The following is a 27,797-nucleotide window of genomic DNA, read 5'->3' as shown; positions in this document are numbered from 1 at the left end:
ATTAGAGATGTCGTTAAAAATACTGACTCCTTCTGCGGAAGTAGGCCAGCAGATGGTGCTACCAGTTATTATTCCATTAGACTCTGCAATTTAACCCCCAGTGGACTGTTCTTCCCTTCATGTAACACATTAACTCTCACACTGCCATTTCCTGAGTCAAGATTTTTAAAAACATGCATAAAACTCCGATTTAAAGAAACAGCCTAAAACCTAAAACTGGTGAAATAGTTTTATTGGGCTATCAGTTTTAAAAATAAAACCTGATGTAATTTCTTTAGGAGCAAAAAATACTTTTCTCAGACAAGCTCCATGAAAATAGCCAGAGACGATCAAATCAAAGGGTTAAAGAGCAAGTCATGCAAATGAACACACAACAAGTGACTTATCTTTAAAAAATAAGATAAGGTCTCTTATGATTCATCTAACAAAAGCTAACAATGCTTTCAAAAGAGGGAAATGGAGCGATTTAAATTCTTTTTCATTTAAATTCTAAAAAGAGGCTTCAGATTTTTAAATGAACAAATGCAAGCTATTTATAAAGAATTATTAACCAAACTGAAACTTTCTTATCTCAAACTGGATGAACACAAATTTATTTTCCTATCATATTAAAAATAAAAAATAAAACCTTCCCAACTTTTGCCCCTACTTCCTATTTTATCAAGATGTCAACTTTTTTTCAGATAAAATTTTAAGTTTAGTCCTTTGCTAAAAATACATAGCAATTCCATCAGAATTTTCCTTCTGCTTTAAAAGAATTATGCTCCTTTTAATTAGCAATCCCTTTAAAAAATTAGAACTTTTATTACTACAGATTTAACTTGTTTTACCTCATCATACTTCTGAAGTCTCTACTAAAGAACCTTGTGTACCCCCCCACCCCCAAATGCCAAAGGCCTTATCTGAACAGGTATTAGAAAGACCAATTGGAACAGTAAGAGTGTAGAGTAGAAGCAAAAGACTACTAACAGAAAAAGATTAGACTGACCTGAGTGGTTGTTGATACAAAAATTACAATAATGATAATAAGAGTTAACATACAATGAGTGTTTACTAAGTAAGTGGCAGACAATATCTTAAGCATTTTAAATCTGTAATAACTCATTTAATCGTAAGTGAAAATAGGAAAATAAGACATGTAATGGATACAAAGGAGGCAGTAAATAAGACAATATTAGAGCAAAATTAGAAAATAATAGAAGGGACCTGCTAGAGAAAACAATTATGAAATAATAATGCGTTAACATTTATTTAGTGCTTACTATCTACCGGGAACTATTCCTAATATTATGTCTAATGTATTCCTAGATTATATATTATACATATATATTATATATAGTCAATATTCAAAACAATATTCTGAGATATGTATTACTGCTATCCTCATTTTACAGATGAAAGTAGTGACGTAGAGAGAAGTGACCTGCCCAAGGTGACAGTTACTGTTTGATGATGTGAGTACTGAACAACAAGACCTCATTAAGAGATTATGCTCTTTAACACTACACTCTTTAACACTACATTACATCATATATCATACTTCAAACATCAGAATTTACAGAGAATAATTGAAGACAAAAGAATGGAAGTGACTTCTCAAAGTCTGTTACTAGTAATTAAAACTATTATGATGCTGGACAGTGTAACTTATGACAAAGCTATAATAATTTATGAATTATGAAGGGTTCATGAGGGAGGGGGGAGGGGGTAGGGAGGGGGAAAATGAGCAACTGATATTAAGGGCTAAAGTAGAAGGTAAATGTTTTGAGAAGGATGAGGGCAACAAATGTACATATATGCTTGACACAAAGTATATATGTATGGATTGTGATAAGAATTGTACGAGCCCCGAATAAAGTAATTAAAAAAAAAACCTAGTATGAAACTTAAGTTATCCCAGTACCCTGTACAACATATTGAATTCAAATAGATATGGGTGGGGGTAATTGAGTAGCATGAAGAGCCCATGTTTGGATTCTAGATTAATTGCTGGTACAGGAAATAGAAATAAATCCCAATTTAGAAGAGAGAGTGTGTGTGTGTTATTCTTCCTGTACTGAGGTTGAGACGGAGCGTTCTATCAGCTGGATGTTTGGGAGTGGATTCTGTGGGTCCTGTGACAGAGATGTGGGCTGAAATCTAAGACACGGCTGGCTTTTCTTTTCTTTTTAAATAAATCACTTTATTGGGGGCTCTTACAGCTCTTATCACAATAAGACATGGCTATCTTTGATGTCTTCTTTTATTACCCTTCATTTACTGACTATTCACAGACCACTAAGTTGATTTCCAAAATATCTCATTTCCCCTACACTTTAATATATTTTGCTTTAGATTTTATTACCTGACTCAAAACTATAAGTCTTAAGAGTATATAAAAAAGAACTTGTGATCAGATATTTATTTGGCTATTAAAGTAAAATATTTGAAAACTGTTTTCACAGAACATCAACAATGGGGTGTTAAGTTTTTTTAAATGATGGCCATTTTCCGATTTACACATATAAACAAACAGATGTGCAAATAAGTAATTGATACTCATATATCATCAAATTCTGGCAAATCTACTTCTTAATTGCATTCGGTTGTCTTCCTCCACAATTCTGAATTCATTAATTTTCCATTTGTTATGATTACTTTTTGGTTATGAAGGATCATGTCCTTATCTCTAGAAAATACATGATAAAAAAAAAAAAGGAAAATGAGCAGATTCCGGGAACCCAAGAGGCAAGTGAATTTTGGGAATAATGAGGGCAACAAATGTATAGATGTGCTTTACACAATTGATCTATGTATTGTGATGAATTGTATGAGCCCCAATAAATTGATTAAAAAAAAAGAAAAGAAAATACATGATAACGTCTTAAGGGTGATGGAGCATGGAGTAGGTCTACAACCTATTCTCAAATGGGCTGGGGTAAAATAAGTTCTTTGTTGTATACTAGTAACTTCTTTGTAATTGAAAACACTGTTATAGTTTCAAATTACAAGTTATTTCAAAATTTAAAATATAAAAGCACCTTGCTTCCTAAGGATGCGTATGGTAAATGAAAGAGGATATATAAAAGGCATATATATTAAATATACATTAAAATATTCATAAGATAAGCAATTATATCACAACCTAAATATAATATATGCGCTATATTTAATTATATTAGTAACAACTGAGAAGGATATATGGAAGATCCTGGATACCATATTTAAGTATTAAGGAAAGTCAGGTTTTATGGGTATAAGTGTTTTTCAAACTCTAAATCATGACCAAAATATAAGTTATAAAATAATATATTGGACCACACTCATATTTTTAAAAAGAAATATAAAATAATAGCATCTAGTACTTATGCATGAATTCATCACTTCTTATGAAATTAGATGAGTTGGAATTGACTAGATGGCAGTGAGCTTGAGTTTTTTGTTTTTTGATGAAATTATAGTTTTCACATCACTTGTTACTTCCCCTTTTCCTTCATGAAAGAAAGAAGCAAAGATAGATGGTCTATGATAGAAGTTTTACAATCAGGAGGGATTCAGGTCTCTTTCCTCTAGGCAAAGTAACATCCTATTTACTCACCCACTTACATTGGTGAATTCATTAAATTATTTTAGTTGTATGCAATAAGTACAATTATTGAGTGACTATTTTTTTAATAGATGGCCACTGGTTTTTAATAGGTGGTTGTTAAGTACTTGGCAACTAGTAGAATCAGTTCAATCTATCAGCTGCTCCAAGGGAAAAAGATTTCGCACCGTTTCCATAAAGATCACCAAACCAAATTCACAGCAAGTGAGGAAATTCTGACTCATAGTGACCCTATAGGACAGGGTAGACCTGCTCTTGTGTGTTTCTGAGACTGTAACTCTTTACAAGAGTAGAAAGCTCCGTCTTTCTCCTGTGGAGTGGACTGGTGGCTTCGAACTGCTGACCTTGTGTTTAGCAGCCCACCTAACACTTAACCACTATGTCACCAACTCCAAAACCAAACTTGTCTTTGAGTCCATGCTGACTCATAGTGACCCGCCCCCATTAGTTTCTGACACTATAACTGTCTATAAGAATTGAAAGCCCAGTCTTTCTCCTGAGAAGCTGGTGGTTTTGAAGAGCTGACCATAGACTGCAGCCCAACTCATAATCACTACACCACCAGGGTCCCTATAAAGCCAGCATGGCTCCTATAAAGATCAACAGTTGGGCTGTGATCCACATGGCCAGCAGTTCAAAACCACCAGCAACTCTGGGAGAAAAATGGGCTTTCTCCTCCTATAAAGAGTCACATTCTCAGAAACCCACAGAGGGGTCACTATGAGAAACCACTGGCACGATGGCAGTGAGTGGTTTTGTTAATGTTAGTAACATGTCAAACATCTAGATGATGTCTTCTTTTGGCTTGTATTAATTGCATACAATATTTTCCCCAAAGTTATGTATGAAAATTTGCTTTTAAAAGAGAAATTAGGAAAATAAAAACAATCCAAGAGCAAATGGTAATTTGACAAACTCTTTTTCTGTTTATCCATAAATTTGTTTTGAGTCCTTGGTATCAGCTCCTCTTTTTCCCCTTCTTGCACCCCACCCCGTTTGTGACCCCTTGATAAATAATAAATTATAATTGTTTTCATATTTTACACCAACTACTGTCTCCCTTCACCCACATTTCTGATGTTCATCCCACTGGGGAGATGATTATGCATCAATCATTGAGATTGGTTGCCCCTTCCCCTGTCATCCTCCCCCTACCCCCATTTCTACACCTGATGGGCTTAATTGCCCTGGTTTCCACGTCTTGTGAGCTCGTATCTGTACCAGTATACATGCTCTGGTCTAGCCAGAACTGAAAGGAGGACTGGGGTCATGATAGTAGGGGTAGGGGTGTGAGGAAGCCTCAAGGAACCAGAGGAATATTGTGTTTCTTCGGTGCTATACTGCACCCTTGGTGACTCATCCCTTCCTTGTGACCCTTCTGTGAGGGGAAGTCCTATTGTCTACAGATGGGTTTGGGGTCTCTGCTCTGACAGTCTCATTCTCAAAAATTTTTTTTGTTTTGTTTGTTTGGTCTTCTGGTGCCTGTTACCTCATTCCATAGACACCTCCTCATCGCACAGGCTGATGTGCTTCTTCCATGTGGGCTTGTTGCTTCTCTGCTAGATGACCGCTAGTTTTAACTTCAAGCCTCCAGATGATGTATCTTTTGATAGTCAGGCACCATCAGCTTTCTTTACCACATTTGCTTATGCACCCATTCTGTATTCAGCGATCATGTTGGGTGATACAGTTAAAGTTTATTGTGCCAACTTGGCCAACAAACACATGTAGGGTTAAATGAAGTACAGAGAGATAAAAGGCTCAGTGAGCTTCACCTTTCTAGTTTTTGGGTCTCTTGCTTTCTGATGGTGGGACCAGGGTGCAGCTCCCTTAGCCAATTCCCTGCTTCAGCTGGCAAGGCTCACTTCCTGCAAGAGACCCCCAAGCAGAAGCTACATGGACCTACCCCGATGCAGCCCTGGGTGTTGGAGCAGCCATGTGGAGACCCCTGCCAGCACTGAGATGCTTACACATTCACTGATTTGGCTTGTCTTTTGTGAGAATGAGGAGGACTTTGTGGATTGGTATCGGACATATGGGTTAATGTTGGACTTGTGGGCTTGGGCAGCATGGGGTTGGGATGTTTTCTTGATGTGCACTTACCCTTTTTTATAAAACTCTCTCTTATACGTATGGGTTTCTGTGGATTTGTTTTTCTAAAGTACCCAGACTAACACAGAGGGTGAGCATCACAGAATGTCAGGTTATTAGAACAATGAGTTCTTTCATTGAGGGAGGGCTTGAATAGAGGCCCAAAGTCCATCCACTTCCTCAATATATTGTCATAAAAATATATGTCCATTGGCCAATACCTCTATTTTTATGAATTAATATATTTACGTAAGTGCACACCTATGTTTGTACCTCTGTCCATAGCTTTGCTTCTTAGATCTTTCCTCTGTTTCCTTTTACCTTCCTCCTGTCCCACCATCACACTCGCCCTTCTTCTGCCTTTTAGCAATTCCTTCCAGCTAGATTGCTGTTGCTCTAACAGCACTGGGATCTCTACATCCTCCTCTTCATTGTTGTTTTTAATTCCCTAGTTGTTCCCCTGTCTATGGTGCTGCTTGCTCACTGTTCCTTTTCACAGCCTCCTCCTTCCCACCAGGTCCTTCTGGACCTGTCAGTCCTTTCCACTGCCTCCTCCTCCCCACCAGGTCCTTCTGGACCTGTCAGTCCCATTGCTTTCTCTTCAGGCTTGCTTCCCATGACTCTCTTATATTGGTATGCAAAACAACAATCAGAGAGCCAAAACACAAAGAAAAGGGAAAAAAGATTGAATAAAAAAAAGAAAAAGAAAAAACTAGCAAAAAAAAGTGGGAGATGATGGCGTTAATCCACTCAGAGGTAGGGTTTTTCTATGTCTCCTGATACTTTTTTTTTTAATTAGTTTCATAATCTTGTTTCTCCCTTGATAAAGATAATCATTCATCTAGTGCTCCTGATAAATCATGCATGTTTATAGAGGTTTTAGTTTGTTTTAAGTTCCATTTCAATATACAAGGCATATACAAAAAAAGGTCCATTTCAATATACAAGGCATATACCAAAAAAAGTTCCATTTCAATATACAAGGCATAGAGGTGTTGAAGGGTATGGTAAATGAATATGGTAGCAAGAAAACTACCACACACACAAAAAAAAAAAAAAGGGAAAGAAACCCAACTTGACTTATGGTTATCATGGGTGAAGAAGGAAGAGTTTTTGCTTAGGGGCCATTGAGTTCATTTTAATGGTGGTGGAACAATTTGGAGAGGATTTAGTTATACAATACAAAGAGTATAATCAATGGCACTGAATTATTCATGTGGAAGTTGTTGCACTGGTGAGTGTTTTGTTGCATTATTTTGCCAAAAGAAAAAAATTTACATGAATAACAATGAATATAGGAGAAAAGAAAATCTCCTAAAATTGATTGTGGTAAAGACTGTACACCTTTTCTTGATATGGTTGAACTATTGAATTTTAGGATATGTGGATGACATGCGGATAAAACTGTTAAAAAATATTTCTAAAGGCACTTAGGGGAGAAGGAAACATATTCATAGATACCACAGGGACACACTTTATAATTCCAGAATGTTGAACTCTGTAGAACAAATGAGTGAATTTATGAAAAGAAAATTGTAGAAAACATTAAAAGTAGTTGGAAATATGTATCTAATAATATTGTAAAGTACAGAAGAGGCAAGTTTTTGAAAATATCTTAGCCATAATCAAACACCTTGAGGAAATGGGGACTTAAGAAAAGTCTTGGGGAATCTAGGTCAATTGGCCTAACATAATCAACAAAGAAAAAACTGTGTGTCTAAGGGTATGTGTCTTAGCTATCTAATAATGTCATAACAAAAAAAGACTGTGAGTGGCTTTAAAAATATTTTATTGTGAATTGGGTAAAGGTTTACACTGCAAATTACTTTTCTATTCAACAATTCATTCATGCTTTATTTTATATCACAGATTGCATTCCTCACAATGTAACATCACTTATTACACTTAATCCATACATTTCTTGAGTTATTTTCCTTTTCTAAGCCTTTTGAACATTGTCATTGGGCAAATGCTGCCCTTTTGATTGCAAATAGGTGATTATTCCCAAGAGTGCACACCTCACTAATTTCACTGTTCACCTTATTTTCCATTGTTTGGCTGAAAGTTGAGCCATGATGTGAGTTCAGTTCAAGACTTGAAGGGTGACTAAAGGTCACAGTCTTGGGGATTACACTGACCAGTAAGTTTGGTCTTTTTGTGATTAAATTTCTCTATCAAAACTTTCCAATGCTCTATCCAGGACCTTCAAATGTGATAGTTTTCAAATCACTTGGTAGTGGTAGCAAAGCACCATGTAGTTATTCTTGTGTCAAGTTGGTACAAAATGAGGTTCCCATAGTCCATTAGTCTACTGGACTGTTTAAATGTATCCTCAATTTTCTTCATTTTTCTTTGCTCCAGATGAGAAGAGATCAACAGTTTATCTTATATAGTTGCTCAAAGCTCTGAAGATCTGAGTCACAACTCACCAAAGTAGGGCACAAAACACTGTCTTTGTAGACTGTGTTAGGGCAACTGATCTTAGTGTTTCCTAACGCTTTGGTCCTGAACCTTCAAGTCTAGTGCTCTACCATCCTATTTTGCAAGAAGTGAATGAGGTCTTAAAAGCTTGTGAGCACTGGTCTCTCCTCACCTAGAACTAAGAATGGGGGGAAAAAACAAATGAAGAGGTATGGAAACAATTAGCCTCCATACAAACAATTAGCCAACATTACCAATACTGACTTCTCTGATCAGGATCACAATAGATGGCCCAGAACAGACAAATAAAAAAATAAAAGCAACAACAACAACAACAAAAAAGACCAGAGTTACTAGTCTGATAAAGGTCCTTGGAGCCTTTTGACACCATTTGAGCAAGGAAATAAAATAATCCACAGGTATTATCTGTCAGCCAAATAATATTGCTGCTGTTGTTATTGGATGCTTTTGCGTCTGTTCCAACTCACAGAGATCCCAAGCACAACAGATTGAAATATTGTCTGGGCCTGGGCCATCTTCGCAATTGTTGCTAAATGTGAGTCCACTGTTTAGTCACTGTGTCAACTAACCTCATTGAGGGCTTTTCCAGTGATGCTCTACTTTAACAAGCAACAATGTCCCTTCTATTGACACTACCAAAGTTTCACCAACCTCACTTCTTAGCCTCATCCTGGCTATACTTCCTACAAGACAAATTTGTTCATTTTTCTGACATTTGATGCTGTTAGTCAATATTCTTCATTAACACCGTAATTCAAAGGCATCAATTCCTCTCTAATCTTCCTTATGGTTCAGCTTTTACATACATATGAAAAGACTTAAAATTCCACAGCTTGGTTAAGGCACATCTTAGTACTCAAAGAGACATGTTTGCTCTTTAACATGTCAAATAGGTCTTTTGCAGCAGATCTACCCAATGCAATTCACCACTGATTATAGATTCAGGTACAATTAAATCCTTGACAACTTCCATCATTTCTCCACTTATTATTGTTTTTTGTTGGTCCAGTTGTGAGGTATAAGCCAAACTGAAAGCTACAGTATTTGAACTTCATCAATAAGTGTTTCACGTCCTCTTTACTTTCAGCAAACAAGTTTGTTCATTTGTATATAGCAGGTTGTTAATGAGTCTTCCTCATATAAGACACCTTCTCAAATTATTTGCTCAAAGGATCCAACTCTGATGCACACCTTTCCTGATTTAAACCACTCAGTATTCCCTTGTTCTGCCCAAACAACTCCCTTTTGGTCTATATAAGCACAATTAAGTGTTCTGAATTCCCATTCTTTACAATGTTATCCATGATTATTTGTGACATAGACACTCTGTATAGTCAATAACAGACATGTAAAATCTTTTCTGGTATTCTCTTCCTTTAACCAATATCCAACAAACATCATAAATCTCTCTTGCTTCATGACCCCTTCTTGTATTTCTGCAACCATTTTTTAATTATCTTCAGCAATACTTTACTTGTGTATGGTTTGAAAATATCCACATTCTGTTGAATCATCTTTCTTTGGCACTGGCATAAATATAAATCTCTTTCAGTTGATTGGCTAGGTAGCTGTATCTTCTAAACTTCTTGGCATAAATAACTGACCACCTCCAGCATTGCATTTGTTTGTTGAAAAATCTCAATTGGTGTACCATCAACTCCTGAACACCTGTTTTTACTAATGCCTTCAATGCAGCTTGAAATTCTTCCTTCAGTGTCCCAGATCTTGATCATATGCTAATATGAAAATTAATAGTTGTTTTATTTTCGTGTGTATGTGACTCCATCTTCTCTTGATGCTTCCTGTTTCATTCAATATCTTGCCCATAAAATCTCTCAACATTGCACCTCAAAGCCTTGGGTTTTCTTTCTTTCACCTTGGAAATATTGAGCATGTTTTTCCTTTTTAGTTTTTTAACTTCAGGTTTTTGCACATTTCATGATAATATTTTACTCTATCTTCTTGAGCCGCCTTTTCAAATCTTCTCTTCAGCTCTGTAACTTCATCATTTCTTCCATTTGCTTTAGCTTCTCTATATTCTAGACTAGAGCAAGTTACAAAGTCTCCTCTGACATTTGTTCTAGTCATTCTTTTTCTTCCTGCTTTTTAAAATGACTTTTTAAATATTTTTCATGTATGACGCCCTTGATACTATCCCACAACTTATCTGATATTTAGTCATTAGAGTTTAATCTGTTCTTGAGTTGGATTCTAAATCCAGGTGGGATATATTCAAGGTTGTATCTTATCTCTTGTGAACTTAATCTTTAGCTTCAGCTTCAGCTTGCATGGGAAAAATCGATGGTTTGTCCCATAGTCAACCCCTTGCCTTATTGTGATTGATAATATTGGTGTAGTTGGCTAAGTTTTCAGGTTTTCCATCTACTAAGTTCATGTATACAGTCACCATTTATGCTGTTGAAACAAAGTATTTACAGCCAATGTATTGTTGGTAGTACAAATTCCTACAATGGTGTTAGGTAGCAGGATAGGGGGGTTGTCCCTCTCCATGTCTAAAGGCCCCCTATAGGAGGTTGGAGGAGAATCAGGCAAGCCCTTAGCCAGCCATAAAGACTACTGGGCATGTGCCAATTCAAGCCTGAGCCAGGTATGTGGTATACCTGGGTGGCCCAGGTACCTGTTGGGCTTATTTATCCTATGGCGTCAACCAGTACCTCTGACCATGCCTCCCAGCCTGAGGCCTCAAACACCTTGACTGCGAGACCATCCCTCTTCTCTTTTTTCTTCTTTGCCCTTCAGCTCCTGTCCTGTGATGGCTCAGCCATGTCACGGTCACTCTGGCCTCAGGCTACCTACCACTTGTAGGTAGGTGTGCAATCCCACGAGGTTGCCTGTGGTCATTGACTGTAAAACCCGAAATTTCTTCTGTCCTTTATTAAAACCCACTTGGATCACAAACCAGGTTTCGGCATGAATTATTTCTTATGCGAAGCCAAGAACTGAGGTATTTGCAACCCAAGAAATCTAACATTGGTACCTTCCAAGTCACTTCTATCACTAAAGCCATATTTTCCTACTACTCATCTTTCTTTTTTGTTTACAACTTTCACATTCCAATCACCAATAATTACCAATGCATCCTTATTACATATTTGAACCAATTCAGACTGCAGAAGCTGGTAGAAACCATCAATTTCCTCATCTTGACTTTACAGTGTTTGGGGTATAAATTTGAGTAAAGTCTTAGTAATTGGTCTTCCTTGTAGGCATGTAGCTATTATCCTACCACTGACAGTACTGCTGTTCAGGATAGATTCTGAAATGTTCTTTTCGATGATGAATGTGAAGCCATTCTTCTTCAATTTTTTTCAATCTATGGTATAGTATATAATTAATTCCAAATGGCTAATAATGGTCCATTTCAACCCACTAATGCCTAGGCTGTTGCTCTTTATGTGATGCCTTTCCTTTTTGATAACCTATTTTCCTAGATTCATGCATACCTCATACATTCCATATTCTGATTATTAATGGTTTCTTCTAATTTTGAGTCATGCCACATCAGCAAATGAGAGCACCAAAACCTTTTCTCCATCCTTGTTATGAAGGCTGACCCTAATTTGAGCTCCTCCCTAAATGTATTTTGAGTGCCTTCCAATCTAAGGGGCTCATCTTCTAGCATTTTACCAGTGTTATCTTGCTATGCACAACGTTTCCATCAACCCATTTTTAGAAGCAGACCACCATGTCCATCATTCCTAGTTTTAGCCTAGAAGCTTGTCTTACAACTGCCCGTTATCAGTGACTCTGCTGATATTTGAAATACCAGTGGCACAACTTCCAGCATGATACTGCATGTCACCAAAGCACAGCAACCTGATAGATGAGTGGTGGAGCCAAACAATTGGTAGGCCCACAAAATTAATATTAAAATAGGGAAAGATGCATTCCTACAATGTAGTGAATTATTTAATATGGCACTTCTCGACACAGTTTTTATTACTCCCATCAAATGACTTTTGTTTTCCTGATGGGTCTGTGTAAAAAGGTGGAAGAAGATACTAAATGGATTATGATTCAACTGGGAATGATTGTTAATATGGTTCATTGTGATTGCCCTCCTGTTGGGTATAAAATTAGACATCTCAGAAGTAAGAGGGGGTTTCACTACCAATAAGAGAAAGGAATCAAGAGTGGAGCACTCCTTTGGACCCTGAGATGCCTGCTCATTGCACCTCCTTGACCCAGGAGACAACTACCCCTCAGAGGAGTGGCAGAGGAGCAGCAGAATTAGAAGTCAGAGCATGAGACAGGACAGTGGACTTCTCAGGCCACAGAGCAAGTAAAGCTGAGTGCTTTGGGACAAGAGGCTGGCTAATGGAGTGAACTTAATTGGGGGAGCTGGGTTTGCTGACCCATGGAACTGAAATGAGTTCCTTCAGGATGAGGCTTTCAGTGAAATGGTATGCCACCTGGGCATTTACTGGCAGCCCTAATAGGGCTTTGTAACATTGCCAGAGCAGGGCAGAGGCTAAAGGCCAGAGAATGGCCTCTTTGAAGGCACAACAGAAAAGAAACTGTACAGACTGAACAATTGTATCCTGAGTATTTCTCACTTGAATTGTAACCTGTTAATTTCCCTAATAAACCCTATATTCATGAGTATCATCTGTGTGTTCTGTGTTCCCATTGTAATGAATTCGCAAACCCAGTCACTGAAATAGGATGCCATGAGAGGGACAACCAAACTCCAAACTCACTGCCATTGATTTGATGCCAACTCATAACGACCCTATAGGACAGGGGAAAATTCCTCCTGAGGCGATAACTCTTTATAAGAGTAGAAAGTCTAGTTTTTCACCCAAGTGGGAAGGATAGGTGGTGTCAAAATTAATAAGGAAGACTAGATTGTGGGGGCAGGTCTAACATTATCCTCTTAATAACAGACTTTGAATTATGCATTGGCTGGCTAACCACACAAGGTCAGCGGTTTGAAAACAGCAGCTGCCGTAAGAGAAAAGCTGAGGCTTTCTATTCCTGAAAGGAATTAGAGTCTTGGAAACCCACAGGGGCAGTCTCTGTGCTGTAGGGTTGCTATGAGTTGGAATCAACTCAACAGCAGTGAGTTTATGTAGCTAGAAGCAGTGTGTGTGTGTAGCTAGAAGTCGGACAGTACTCCTCCTACACCATTTCCAGAGCATCTCCTCAGTACAATCAACCATGAGATCAAAAGGTCGGTATTTTCCCAGTAACAAAGCTCAGAAAGCAGGAGGAAAAAACCCAAATAGAAATGGAGAATCAAGACAGGAAATGCAAAGAGTGCCATTACATTGCGCATGACAACCTATGTCACAAACAAAATGTGTATAAATTGTTAATTAAAAAACTAATTTGAAATAACAATTTTAAAACAAATTGGAATGTAAATATGAATATAAAAATACAATTTTAAATGAGAATCTGAGACACAGTAAGCAAATGTAATTTGTGGTCCTTCTATGGATATTGAACTAAGGAAGCAAACTAAAAATATGCCTATTAAACTGGGAAATCTTAACTCTGACTGGTATTTGGCAATAAATACAGGTAATTTCAATAATATTGGAAGAAAGTGATTAGAATGTGAACTAGGACAAAATTAGTGAGGATGATGAGGAAAGCAGTTTGAAGAAGTAGTAGTCTGTATAACCAATTGCAAATACATTGAAGTCAAGTAGGAAATGATAGGTCAAACACAAACTTCAACCATCAGGATCATAAGACTATAAAAACAATATGGGCCCCAGTTACCACTGCTCTGAAAGGGATCACAGATGCTCCTGGATAGAGTGGGAGAAAAATATGGAACAAAACTCCCAATTGTAAAAACTACCTGGCTTACTGCACAGATATAGAAAGGTGGAACCTCTGAGACTATCATCTTTTCAGACCTGGAACTGAACTCAACCTGGCAGTTCAATTTTCAGTCAAATAATAGGCAGACTGTATAAGGTGAACAATGACACTAGGGTGGTAAGCACTTCTTACAGTAATCAACCATTTAAGGGCAGCAATTGCCAAAGTTCAGAAGATAGGAAAGATTAGGAAAGAAGGAGGAATGTTAATAGGAAACAAAAGAGGAAGAGGTATTACTTTGGGGGGATTACAATCAATGGCAAGAAACAAAAGGTTTATGAATTGTTTAAAGGAAAACAGATTTTCTCTGTAAACCTTCACTATATCTCTATCTACCTATCTATTTGAGATCATTTTAGATTTTAAAATACAAAGTTCCCAAACATCTTTCACTCTGCTTTTCCAAATGTTAACACCTTATAGAAACATACTACAATGATCAGATCCAAGAAGTTAATACTGATAAACTATTCACAAAAGGATGAACTTAATTAAGGTGACGTGGCATAGTGTCTTACATATTGGCTGCTAACATCAAGGTCAATAGTTCAAACCCACCAGTCATTCCTCAGGAGAGAGATGAGGCTTTCTGCTCCCGTAAAAATTTACAGTGTAGGGAACCTAATCGGCAGTTCTACTCTGTCTTATAGGGTTGCAAGGAGTCAATGTAGACTTGATAGCAGTGTTTGGTTTTAATTTTAATTTTGATGGCTTTCCCACTAATCAGTTTCCTATTCTAAGATGAAATTTAGAATCTCACATTACTTTTAGCTGTTATGCTTCTGTAACCTCCTGCGATCTGTAGCAGTTCTTCAGTATCTTTCATGACTTTGACTTTTGAAGTGTCCTAGTCAGTCATTTTATACGGTTGTTATGAGTTGGCACTGAATTTGTTTTTTGGTTTGTAGGCAAGAGAACTAGGAGGGAACTGGTCAAGATGAAGCAAGACCAGTTCACTCTGAGGAAAACTAGGATATGGTAAACTGCATCAGTGCCCTGGTTACCTTGAATGCTCAACTAAGACTAAGGAGGAGGTGTGAGAGGTGTTCAAGATGGCCACTTTTGCAGACCTCTAGGTCTGAAAGAATAAGCATCAGAAAACCGTTCCCATTCTTTGAGGTCCCCAATGCTGCCTGCTCCTTCCAAAAGGGGTATAAAAATGACCCCCCTGCCAGATATAACTCCTAGGGCTTCATGCTAAATGTGTCCTTTTTCAGTTCCCTGTAGCCCAGGATTATAGTGAGCTTCCCTATCCACTGTGGTGGTTGTGGTATAGTGATGGGGCCCATTCCCAGTCATCTGGGAAACTAGACCTGGGTCCTGCCCTTCCAGAAAACCTGATGCCTTGGGAAAGGGCTCTTGTTCCCTTTAGTCTTCCCTACCAGAGGCACTAGAACTTCATACATTTCTGGCTCATAACAGTCTGGAGTTGAGGACTTAGAAGATGGACCTAGAATCCCAGACCCTTACTTTCTTCCCATAACTCTTATAGAACCAGTTAAATTTCAAAGTTGCCCAGAGCTTAAGAAAACGTACTACTAAAACAAAACAAAACAAAACAAAAAACCCTTACTACTCTATTTCCATCAGATGCTTATTAGAGACTTTTTTCCTTCTTTCTGCTTAGCAAAATACAAAACCAAAAATAAATAAATAAAATCAATTCCTGAGTACATTAAATAAAATAAAAACCAGCATTCCCCAAAGTTTCCACAATTTCTGTTATAGTTCCTTACTTGACTTCATGACATTCTTATATGCTTATAGCAGTGGTTCTCAACCTGTGGGTTGTGATCCCTTTGGGGGTTGAATGACCCATTCACAGGGGACGCCAGATTAATAACAGAGCAAACTTACAGTTATGAAGTAGCAACAAAAAAAATTTTATGGCTGGGGGGGTCACCACAACATGAGGAACTGTATTAAAGAGTTGCGTCATTAGGAGGATTGAGAACCACTGGCTTATTACATAGTGACATAATTCTTCCTAACTTTGCAAATAAAATAATTCACAAAGGTAGCACTCTATCACCATGAATTAATAGCAGAGTTCAAAATAGAAAAAATCATTCGGTAAAATATTTTCATCTCCTACCATTCTTTATGAAATGCATGAAGGTGTTAATGACATTCTAGGTGTTAATGAGCTGAAATGGACAGGTATTGGCCAGTTTGAATCAGAAAATCATACGGCTTACTATACCAAGAATGATATATTGAAAAGGAATAGCACCTCAATCATTGTCAGAAAGGGCATTTCAAGACCATCTTAAAGTAAAATGTTGTCTGGGAGACCATAATATCTATCTGAAAACAAGGAAATACAGTCAACACAACTATTATTCAAGTTTATCCACCAACCAATTGAATAACTTTATCAATGTCTTCAATCTGAAACGGATCAAATCTGCAATCAACATACAATGGTAGTTATTGGTGATTGGAATGCAAAAGTTGGAAACAGAGGAAGGATCTCAAACAAAAACTCACTGCTATCGAGTCGATTCCAACTCAGTGATCCTATAGGACAGGATAGAACTGCCCATATCTATAGGGTCCCAAGACTGTAACTCTTTGTAGAGGAGAATGCCTTCTCTTTCTCGCAAGGATCAGCTGGTGGTTGTGAACTGCTGACATTAAGTTTAGCAATCCAAAGTATAACCACTACGCCACCAGGGCTCTGTAAGGGAAAGGATAATAGTTGGAAACTATGGCCTTGGTGATAAGAAACAAAGCTGGAAATCACAAGATAGGATTTTGAAAGATCAACGACTTTGTCATCACAAATGCCTTCTTTCACCAACATGAACAGCGACTACGTATGTGGCCTTCTCCAAATGGAGAATATACAAAGTGACTACAACTGTGGGAACAGGACACACTCAGCATATCTCAAACTGAAGTAACTAAAGAAAACTTCAAGCCTCAAGTTGCAATATCTAAAGATTCCATAACAAATATTTAATGATGCAGGAAGCATCAAAAGAATATACAGAATCACTGTACCAAAAATAACTAGTCGACATTCCACTGTATCAAGAAGCAGGATATTCGCAAGAACCAATAGTGCTCAAGGAAGAACTTCATGTTGCACTGAAAGCATTAGCCAAAACCAAGGTTCCAGGATTTGATGGCATAGCAACTGAAATGTTTCAACTGATGAAGCACTAAAGTAATCATTCGTCTATGCCAGGAAATTTGAAAGACAACTTCTTAGCCGTATGTGTATCTACTCCAAAGAAAGGTGACCCAACAAAATGCTCAAATTAAAGCACAGCATCATTAATATCTGTGGCAGTTATATAATCTTCTGTCACCTTGTGAAGGGGTGGAGTTTAGTCTGTCAGTCAGGTCACAGCTTACCTCATTTGGAGGTGTTATGGAGATAAATCGCTCCTAGGAGGCGGGACACACAGAGACTCTCTGCAAGCCATTCCTGTTGACAAGCTACATGGAGCTACACTGATAGAGCAAGAGTCCTGGATCGGGAGGAGCCATATGGAGACCCACACCAGCACTGGGATGTTTCTACCACCACTGAATCCACAAGACTTTCAACCCACTGGCCTGTGATCTTCCTGCATTTGGCGTCATTGCATGGCTGTGTGAGTTTAAAGAGGAATTTATGAACTAGTATCGACATATGGGATAATATCAGACTTATGACCTTGATCTGGATTGGGCTAGGATGTTTTCTTAATGTACAAGTGCTCTTTGATATAAAATTCTCTGAAAAAAAAAATTCTCTGTTACATACGAGTGTCTATGAATTTGTTTCTCTAGTCAACCCAGACTAACAAAATATTACATGCAAGTAAAATTTTTGCTGAGGATCATTCAACACTGATTGCATTGGTACAATGAGAGGGTGCTGCTGGGAGTTCATGCTAGATTCAGATGAAGATGACAAACAAGGAAGATCATTATTGATATTAGCTAGATCTTGGCTGAAAAGCAGAGAATACCAGAAAAATGTTTCCTTGCGTGATTTATTGACTATGTCAAGGCATTCTACTGTGTGGAACACAGCAAACTATGGATAGCATTGAGAAGAATGGGAATTCCAGAATACTTTATTGTACTCATGTACAACCTATACATAATCAAATGAGGCAGTTGTGTGAACAGAACAAGGGAATAGTGCATGATTTAAAATCAGAAGATCAGTGGTCTTGGCACAAGCTAGGGCAACAACGTCCGCCCAACAGGAGCAGGGGTGTGTATGCTACTGTCCACCCTCAGGGGTCCTACACTCAGCTGGGGAGTTCCTTCCTGTCCTTCATGTGGCTGGGGGATCCCCTGCCTGTCCTGGGGCCCTACACATGGCTGAGGGAACTTCCCCCTGGCTGCTGCAGTGCTGCATACGACACAAGGCAGCTATACTGGTTATCTCCAGTGCTCAACACCGCTGTGGGAACTACTGCCTGACCTCCACTGTGATCTTGCCTATGAGGGTAATTCTGCCCAGCATCTGCAGGATGCTACCTAGAGGCAGGGTTAGAACTCCTCCAGCCCCACGGTCAGGCAAACAGGGCTCAGCTATTGCCTTACTTTCTATTCTTTTTCTTCTCTCTGACTTTCTCTCTTTCCCATCGCAGTTGGTCTCAGCAGACACACTTTTATTTTTACTTTTTTTCTTTTTTCTTCTTCTATCCCTCTTTCCTTTCACACTCCACTGCTAGCTTCCAGGCCACTACCTTCAGCCTAGGGCAACTCTGCTCAAATAGTAGGGGGAACTCCAGCTTGCTCTCTGTGGGAGTGCTGCACATCACAAAAGGCAGCTACAACAGCCCTCTCCAGTGCTCCATGCTGCTGAGGAAACCTCCACATGGCCTCCATGGTGATCTTGCCCACGAGGGCAATTCCACCCAGCACCAGTGGGACCATGCATCAAAAGGGCACACCCAACCACCACCTAGGGACAGGGTTTAAACTGCCCCCAGCCCCACATTCAGGTGATAAAGGATCAGCTATCTCTTTATTCTTTATTTTTTTCTTCTCTCTTTCCCATCATAGTCAGTCTCAGTGAGTACAGTTGTGCTTTTTCCTTTCTCTCTTCTCCCTCTCTTTCCTTCCACTTGCTGCTGCTGACTTCCAGTCCCTTACCCTATGCCTAGGGCAACTCTACCAACTTAGTGGGGAAAGTAGCAGCCTGCCACCTGTGGATGAGTAAAGCTATCTCTGTCTACTTATATTATTTTTGTTTCTTTTCTTCTTCTTTCACTTTTTCCTCTTTTTTCCTCTTTTTCCAACTCTCCTCTCTTTCCTGCCACAGTCTCAGCAAGCTCAGTTTTTCATTTTTGCTGTTTTCTTTGTTTTTATGTCTTTGCTTTTAAAAAAAATTTTTTAAATGGAGGATCATACAACTCTTATCACAATCCACACATTACATCAATTGTGTCAAGCACATTTGTACATTTGTTGCCCTCATAATTCTCAAATTATTTGCTCTCCACTTAAACCCTTGTTATCAGCTCCTCATTCCCCCCCTCCCTGCCACCCCTCTCGTGAAGCCAAGCAAGAAGATGTCATGAACCTAACGACGTGTATAGAAGCAGCAGACATTGACCTGCCACAGTAAAAAATCTTCACAATTCTGCTTGGAGTCATACAGGATATGAGGAAAACAATACAGAAAAAGGATGAAATGGCAGAAGAGATATAGGCAATGCACCAAAGGGAAATACAAGGGATGAAATAACAAAATCCAGTAGCAAGTTAAGAGACTTTGTCAACAGAATTGAGGAGGCAGAGAATCACACCAGCATCCTAGAGGATAACCAGGTAGACTTCAACAAACGGGAAACGCAGTCAAATAAGGTAATCAAAGAAGCTGAAGAAAACCTGAGAGCCACGTCTGATGCTATGAATAGGAATAATTGGACTACCAGAACAAGACACAACAGAGAATTCAACAGTGAAAATAGCAAGGGAATTTTTAGAGGAAAACTTACCCAGCTTAATAAATGAAAATCAGGCAATCATTCAAGAGGCCAAATGAACACCAGCCAAACTGAATCCCAAGAAGTCATCAAGACACATAATAGTTACCAAATATACTTGAGAATAAGCTGGCCTGAATATTAGTCAAGGCACCTAATTTTACTACATAAACTGCATTTTAAAAATGTGCTAAAAACTTGGCTTATATACAAGTATATACAGTAGATTATCCAACTCCAAGGAAAAGGAGAAAATAGTAAGATCAGCTAGGGAAAAACAAATAGTCACTTATCAAGGTACCCAAATTAGAATAGGTTCAGATTTATCAGTGGATATGATGAAGAAGAGGGAGTGGAGTAACATATTCCAAAAATTTAAGGAAAATAACACAAACCCAAGAATATTATATCCAGCCAAATTATCTATCAAGATAGATGGAAAAGTAAGAGTCTTCCCAGACAAGGAAAAACTCAAAGAGTACGTTAAAAGAAACCCAGCCCTACAAAAGATCCTTGAGAACGTAATATGGGCAGAAGATCAACACTCGGAGCACAAATAAGAGACTGTCACATAGAAAAACTCCACCCAGAGGGCGACAAAGAGAAAACAGCCCCCAAGATAGCATTAGCTTAATGGTGGAAAGAAGGCAAGAATGAACCACACACAACACAAACTGATAAGATAGGTAGGTAGGAAAAACCCAACACAAAAGGTACAAGATGACATCACAGAGTCCACAGATGGATGTAATAACACTGAATATCAGTGGACTGAACTGAGGCATTACAAGGCAGAAGCTAGCATACTGGCTTAGAAAACATAACCCATTGATCTGCTGCCTACAGGAGACACATCTCAAGCTTACAAACAAAAACAGATTGAGAATTAAAGCCTGGAGAAAAATATACCAAGCAAATGGCAATTTAAAAAAGCAGGGGTAGTAATCTAAATCTCTGACAAAATTAGTTCAAGGTACAAGCCATAACAAGAGACAAGGAGGGGCACTATATAATGCTAAAGTAAACCAAGAACCAGTGAGCACAATAAATGTATACACACCCAATGAGTGACCAGTGAAATTAATAAACCAAACACTCCAAAAGATGAAAAAAGAAATCACATGCTCAACAATTATAGTAGGTGACTTTAATATACCATTCTCTGACAAAGACAGATCACAGGGAAAGAAAATTAACAAGGAAGCTACAGATCTAAACAGCACAATTGGACGACTTGACCTGATATTTTAAGAGCTTTCTACCCAAATGCAAAAAAAGCCCCCACATGGCACATACTCAAAACAGACCACATGCTAGGACACAAGTAGAATCTGAGTAAATTCAAGCACAAAGAAATTGTATAAACCTCTATCTCTGACCACAATGCCATAAGGCTGGAAACCCAACAAAAGTATGATGAAGAAAACAAGGGCAAAAAATTGGAGGATGAATAACTCTCTTGTAAAAGGAGTGGGTATTGACTCAGATCAGAGATGAAATCAGGAAGTTTCTAGAAACCAATGAGAATGATAATACGATGTACCAAAACCTTTGAAACATAGCAAAGGCATTTATCAGAGAAGTGTGATAGCAATACATGCATGCATGAAAAAGAGAGACTTATAGTTTATATACTGGCAAAAAACTTACACCAATCAGGGCAGATTCAACAGGACAATCCTACTAACAGCAAAAGGAAAGAAATGATAAAAATCAGGGATGAGATACAGAAGAAGGAAAACAAGAAAACTATGGAAAAATTAATGCAGCTAACAGTTGGTTCTTTGAAAGGATTACAGATTTGACAGACTGCTGGCAAACCTAACCAAAGAAAGGAAGGAACCAATGTCAATAGCAAGAATGAGGGGTGAAACAGGGGACATTAAAACGGATGCTAATGGAATCAAAAGGATAATTACACAGTACTATGAAGCCCTGTACTCTAATGAATTCAACAACTTGTAAGACATTGATACATACTTGGAAAAACAATTCCCCCTTAGACTATCCCAGATGGAGGAAATCTACAGAACACTATTACAAGAAACCAAGAGTGACCTTAACAAATGGAAGAATATCCCATGCTTCTGGATCGGAAGACTCAATATAGTAAAGATGTCAGTTCTGCCCAAGGCACTATATAAGTTTAATGCTATCCTGATACAAATACCATCATCCTTCTTCAAAGAAGTGGAACTGATTACCAACTTCATATAGAGAGGGTAGAAGCCCAAAATTAGCAGAGAACTTCTCAAGAAGGAGGGCAAAGTGGGACGGCTTGCTTTACCTGACTTTAGCACGTATCATACAGCCACAGTGGTCAAAACAGTGTGGTACTGGTATAACGACAGATATTTAGACCAATGGAAAGGGCTGAAAACACAGAAATAAAAACATCAACATACAGACAACTGATTTTTGAGAAGGGACCAAAAAATATCAAATGAGAAGCAGATGCCCTCTTCAATAAGTGGTGCTGGAAAAAATGGATATCTATCTACAGAAAACTGAAACAAGACCCTTACCTCATTCCATGCTCAAGAATAAACTCAAGGTGGATCACAGACCTTGAGGTATAATCCCAAACTATTATGGCCATTAATGAGGGAATTGGGACAAATCTGAGAACCTTGGCAAAGGGAATACATATGCTATCGGAAATAGGGCAGGACACAAACACAGAGGAGGCACAAATTGACAAGTGGGATATACTGAAGATAAAACACCTGTGTACATTGAAAGAATTCACCAAGAGAGTAATACGAGAGTCCACAGACTGGGAAAACATCTTTAGTAATGACACATCAGACAAAGACCTTATTACTAAAATCTATAATACTTTGCAAGCTTACAATAAGAAAAAAACTAACTGCCCACTAAGGAGGTGGGCAAAGGACCTGAACAGAAGTTTCACAAGGGCAGAAATCCAAATGGCCAATAAATATATGAGAAAGTGTTCCGATCATTAGCCATAAGAGAAATGCAAATTAAAACAACTATGAGATACCACCTAACACCCTCAAAGATAGCCCAATTCAAAAAATAAGAAAGTAACAAGTGTTGGAGGGGCTGTTATGAGGTAGGAACTCTCATCCACTGCTGGTGGACCTGTAGGAATGTATAAACATTATGGAAATCAATTTGGCAATATCTAAAACAGATGGAAATCGAGCCACCATACGACCCAGCAATCCCTCTCTTGGTCATATACCCAGAAGAGGCATGAAACAACCCACGGCCAGACATCTGTGCTACAATGTTCATTGCAGCACAGTTCACAACTGCAAGGAATTGGAAACAATCCAAATTTCCATCAACAGATAAATGGATCAAAAAACTGTGGTATATACATATAATAGAGTACTACACATCCCTTAAAAAGAGTGATGAACACATGAAGCACATTGCCATCTGGGAAGAACTGGAGGAAATCGTGCTAAGCAAAGTAAGCCAAGCACAAAAGGTCAAGTACAACTTGAGTCCACTTAGGTAAGCTTTAAAAAAAATGGGGCATAGGAGAAAAGCTAATATATACATACATTCCTGGGGTGAAGTCCAGGTACTATGGCTGGGACCACAATCCAGGGATACATACAGCAGCTAACTGAATAGGAGGGGAAAGAAAGAGGGGAAAAAAAAGACATGGGTAGTGGGGGAACAGGGCACTAATCCACCCAAGGGGAGGGTATTTTTTATATCTCCACAGGAGAGGGATTGAGAGACCAGGTTTCAACCCGATGTGCCAAGATGTGAATACAACATACCAGCATGTACCAGGGAACCAATGAAGAGGTCTCCAGGGCTGGTCCCAATCCCAACTATGTGGACACCACCCCCACACCCCTTCCTGAAGAATGCACTTCAGAAGACGGCACTGAAATTACAGCTTGGGGAGAGGGGCACATCTGATCAGAGCACACAGGAGAAACGAAGAGGGAGGGAGAGGGAGGGGAACACATCCTGGCACCCCAAGCCCTGAGGACGATATTCCTCCTCGGAGCAGAAAATGTACAGAGAGGACCATAGGGCAAGGTCCACCATGAGACACGATGTTCCTCACTTAACAATAGCGTTACAGGGGCCAATACTGGAAATACAGTGCTGGAACTGTGCCCAACGTAACCCCATCACACTGGGGTGAAACACTAAGGGCATATAACAGAGCAGCAAGGGGAGCAAAGTGATTAAATTCCTGGAGAATATAAAAAATAGACTATGGAGACAGATTGTGGCACCCCATCAGACACAACTGGAAAACACTTGTAAAAGTCAACAAACAGACCTTGAACTATTTATAGGCTTTTCCAGTTTTGTCAGTGGCTTTCTTTTTAATGTCATTTTGTTTTTCTTTGTTGTTATTGTATTATTGGTTTTGACTTTCTTTGTTGTTTTGTTTGGCTTTGCCAGGTTTTTGCGCTTATTAATGTCTCTGCATGTCTATCTAGAAAAGATAGGTGGGATAAACAATTTGGAGATGAAAATAATGGGATAAATGGTTCCAGGGGGATACGGGAGAATGGGAGGTGGTAAAAAGGAAGGAGGGTGGGGAACAAACCCAGGGACGAGGGAACAACAAGTGAACTAAAATCAATGGAGAGAAGTAGGATGCCTAGTGGGGCTTAATCAAGGACAATGTCGTAGCTAGGAAATACTAAACCCGAATGAAGGCTGAACATGATGGTGGGACAAGAGGAAAGTAAATGGAAAGAGAGGAAAGAACCAGGAGGCAAAGCACATTCTAAATACAGGCATGTAAATATGCAAATATATTCATATATAATGATAGGGGAATAGATCTATGTACTTATATTTATACGTTAAGAATTAAGGTTGCAGATGGACATTGGGCTTCAACTCAAGTACCCCCTCAACAAAAGAACACTTTGTTCTAATATCCCAGCATTCTGTGATGCTCACCTTCCTGACATGATTGCTGAAGACAAAATGGGTGCATATGTAAACGTGGTGAAGAAAACTGATGGTGCTAAGCTATCAAAAGATATAATGTCTGGGGTCTTAAAGGCTTGAGAATATAAACAAGTGGCCATCTAGCAGAGAAGCAACAAAGCCCACATCTAGGCAGCACACCAGCCTGTGTGATCATGAGGTGTAGATGGGATCAGGTATCAGGCATGTAAGACCTAGAACAAAATCATACCCAATGTGAATTGGTGGGGGTAGGGGTGGGGAAGGGGGTGTGGAGTGGAGACCCAAAGCCCATCTGTAGACAATTGGACATCCCCTCACAGAAGGGTCACAAGGAAGAAATAAGCCAGTCAGGGTGCAGTATAGCAGCAACGAAACACTCAACTTTCCTCTAGTTTTTTAATGCTCCCTTCCCTGCACCATTCTACCTTATAAATTGGATTAGACCATAGCATGCACACTGCTACAGATAGGAGCCTGCGACACAAGGAATCCAGGATAGATAAACCCTTCAGGGCCAACAATGAGAATAGAGATATCAGGAGGAATAGGGGAAGGTAGGGGGAGAAAGTGGGAATCGATCACAGGGATCAACATATAACCCACTTTCAGGGGGACAAAAAGTGGAAAAGTGGGTAAAGGGTGACAGAGGATGATGTAGGATATGAAAATAATAATCTGTAACTTGCCAAGGGTTCATGGGGGAGGGCGGGCAGGGGAGGGAGGGGAAAGTGAGGAGCTGATATCAAGGGCTCGGGTAGAGGAAAAGTGTTTTGAAGGTGATGATGACGGCATATGTGTAGATGTGCTTGACACAATGGATGAATGTATGGGTTGTGATGAGAGATGTAAGAACCCCCAATGAAAGTATTTGTTAAAAAAATAATAATTCTACATTTTGACTGAGATTCAGGTCCATTCTGCATTATGGAAAGAGTTATGTGATGCAGATGGAATAGGGAGAAAATACTTATTATGTTTGCACTGAAACAATCTACAATGTAGCAACCAAAAAAATCAGGAAAGGTGTGTGTCAAGGTTATATCCTCTCACTGTATTTATTGTATCTGTATGGTGAGCAAATAGAGAAGATGGATTATATGAAGAAAATGTGGTATCAGGATTAGAAGGTTTGTTAACCTGAGATATGAGGATGACACAACTTTGCTTATTGAAAGTGAGGATTTGAAGCACTTGCTGATGAAGATCAGGGACTGCAACCTTCAGTATAGGTTACAACTCAATGTAAAGGAGACCAAAATCCTTCCAACTGGACCAACAGATGACATCATGATAAATGGAGAAAAGATTGAAGTTTTCAAGAATTTCAACTTGGTCATGGAAACATTAGTAAAGAGAGCAAACGACACATTGTTTTGGGTAAATTTGCTACATAAGGCCTCTTTCCAATGTTGAAAAGCAAAGCTGTTCCTTTGAGGAATAAGGTTTGCCTGACGCAAGCCATGGCTTTTTCAATGGTCTTAGATACATGTGAAAGTTGTGAGGACAGTGCAGGATCAGAAAGTATATCATTCTGTTGTACATAGAGTACCTATGAGCCAGAACCAACTCCAAAACACCTGGCGGCAACAACAACTATTCTTATGTTGCTGACATAAGTTTATAAAGCATTGTAAAAACCTACAAGTTGGAACTGACTCAACGGCACCTAACAACAGCAATAATCAGGCTATACTACCTGCACCTTTCTAAACTAAGGGAGTGTATGGTGGTGGTGATAGTCTTAACAAAGCCCATTGACGAAATACTTCTTATAGCTTTGATAGGTTCAGAGAAAGCGGAAGTATAACAGTGTAAACACATTAACCAATCCCATAACTGGCCTAAGTAGCAATCATGCTATAAATTCCTTAGATTGTTTCTAGTTTTCTTAATAAAACATAAAAAGACTCTTACAAGTTTTATGCTAATTGGTTAACAATTGGTTTTAGAATTGGTTCTTTTAAAAGATACCTATTGTTCATTTTATACTGTTTATTACTGTTAATTATTTTAAAATTCAGAATTCCAAGATAAGTTTCTAAGAAACAACAACAAAGCATTGGAACACCAAAGCAATTATTAACATAAGCATAAATAGTGTTAAGGGACTAGTATAAATACCATGTACTGCTAAAGTCTGTCTTGGAAGAAGTATGACCAGAGAGCTTCTTAGAGGCAAGGATGGCATGACTTTGTCTTACATACTTTGGACAGGAAAGACCAATCCCTGGAGAAGGACATCAGACTTCATAAAGTGGAGAGGCAGTGAGGAAGGCACTCAAGGAGAGGGATTAACACAGTGTTTCCAACAGTGGGCTCAGACATAGTAACAATTTTAAGGAGGGTGCAGGACCAGGCAGTATTTTGTTCTGCTGTGCATAAGGTGGCTATGGGTCAGAATGGATTCAAAGGAACATGAAAACAGTGACAACCACCACCACACATTTCCAATAAGGCAAATTTTAAAAGTAATGCATTTAACCTTGATATATATGAGGGGGCTTCACAAAGTTCATAGAAAAATGGAATTAAACGATAACTGAAGTTTTTCACAATCTTTTTGAAGACCTCTCATAGTTTCAAACCGAAGAATACATTTATTTTTTACTAGATGGTGAACAAGTAGCTACATATAAAAAGACAGAAGCACTTTAGAAATCACAAAGAATACTTAATTTCACCATGTTAAAATTTCACCTTGCAGAACACAATGGAAGTAACATGAGAAAGTACTACTGTGGAATTCTGGACACAAGATAAAAAATAGTAGAAGTAGAAGGGACAGAACCACAAAAGAAAGCTAATATATCTTTTCTGTATCCATATCAGAACTGGTACCCTAAACACAGTAGTTATGTAAAAAGAGACCTTTTACGATTAAAAGAGAAAAAAAGCATCTACATAGGGAAGACAAATTATTATGGTTAATAAATGTAGTTCAACAAGTCAGG

At 38.6% G+C, this 27,797-nt stretch overlaps 1 protein-coding gene across 4 annotated transcripts in view; it reads right to left on the bottom strand.

The window, feature by feature from the left end:
• CHD9 (chromodomain helicase DNA binding protein 9) overlaps positions 1-27,797 on the bottom strand; it is a 179,771-nt gene that overhangs the window by 128,806 nt on the left and 23,168 nt on the right. The window lies entirely within an intron of this gene.

This window comes from Echinops telfairi, unplaced genomic scaffold (assembly GCF_000313985.2).
Source record: "Echinops telfairi isolate 266 unplaced genomic scaffold, ASM31398v2 ScPeMD7_2291;HRSCAF=2852, whole genome shotgun sequence".
NCBI classification, from domain to species: domain Eukaryota; kingdom Metazoa; phylum Chordata; class Mammalia; order Afrosoricida; family Tenrecidae; genus Echinops; species Echinops telfairi.
This window is presented reverse-complemented; position numbering and strand designations above follow the sequence as displayed.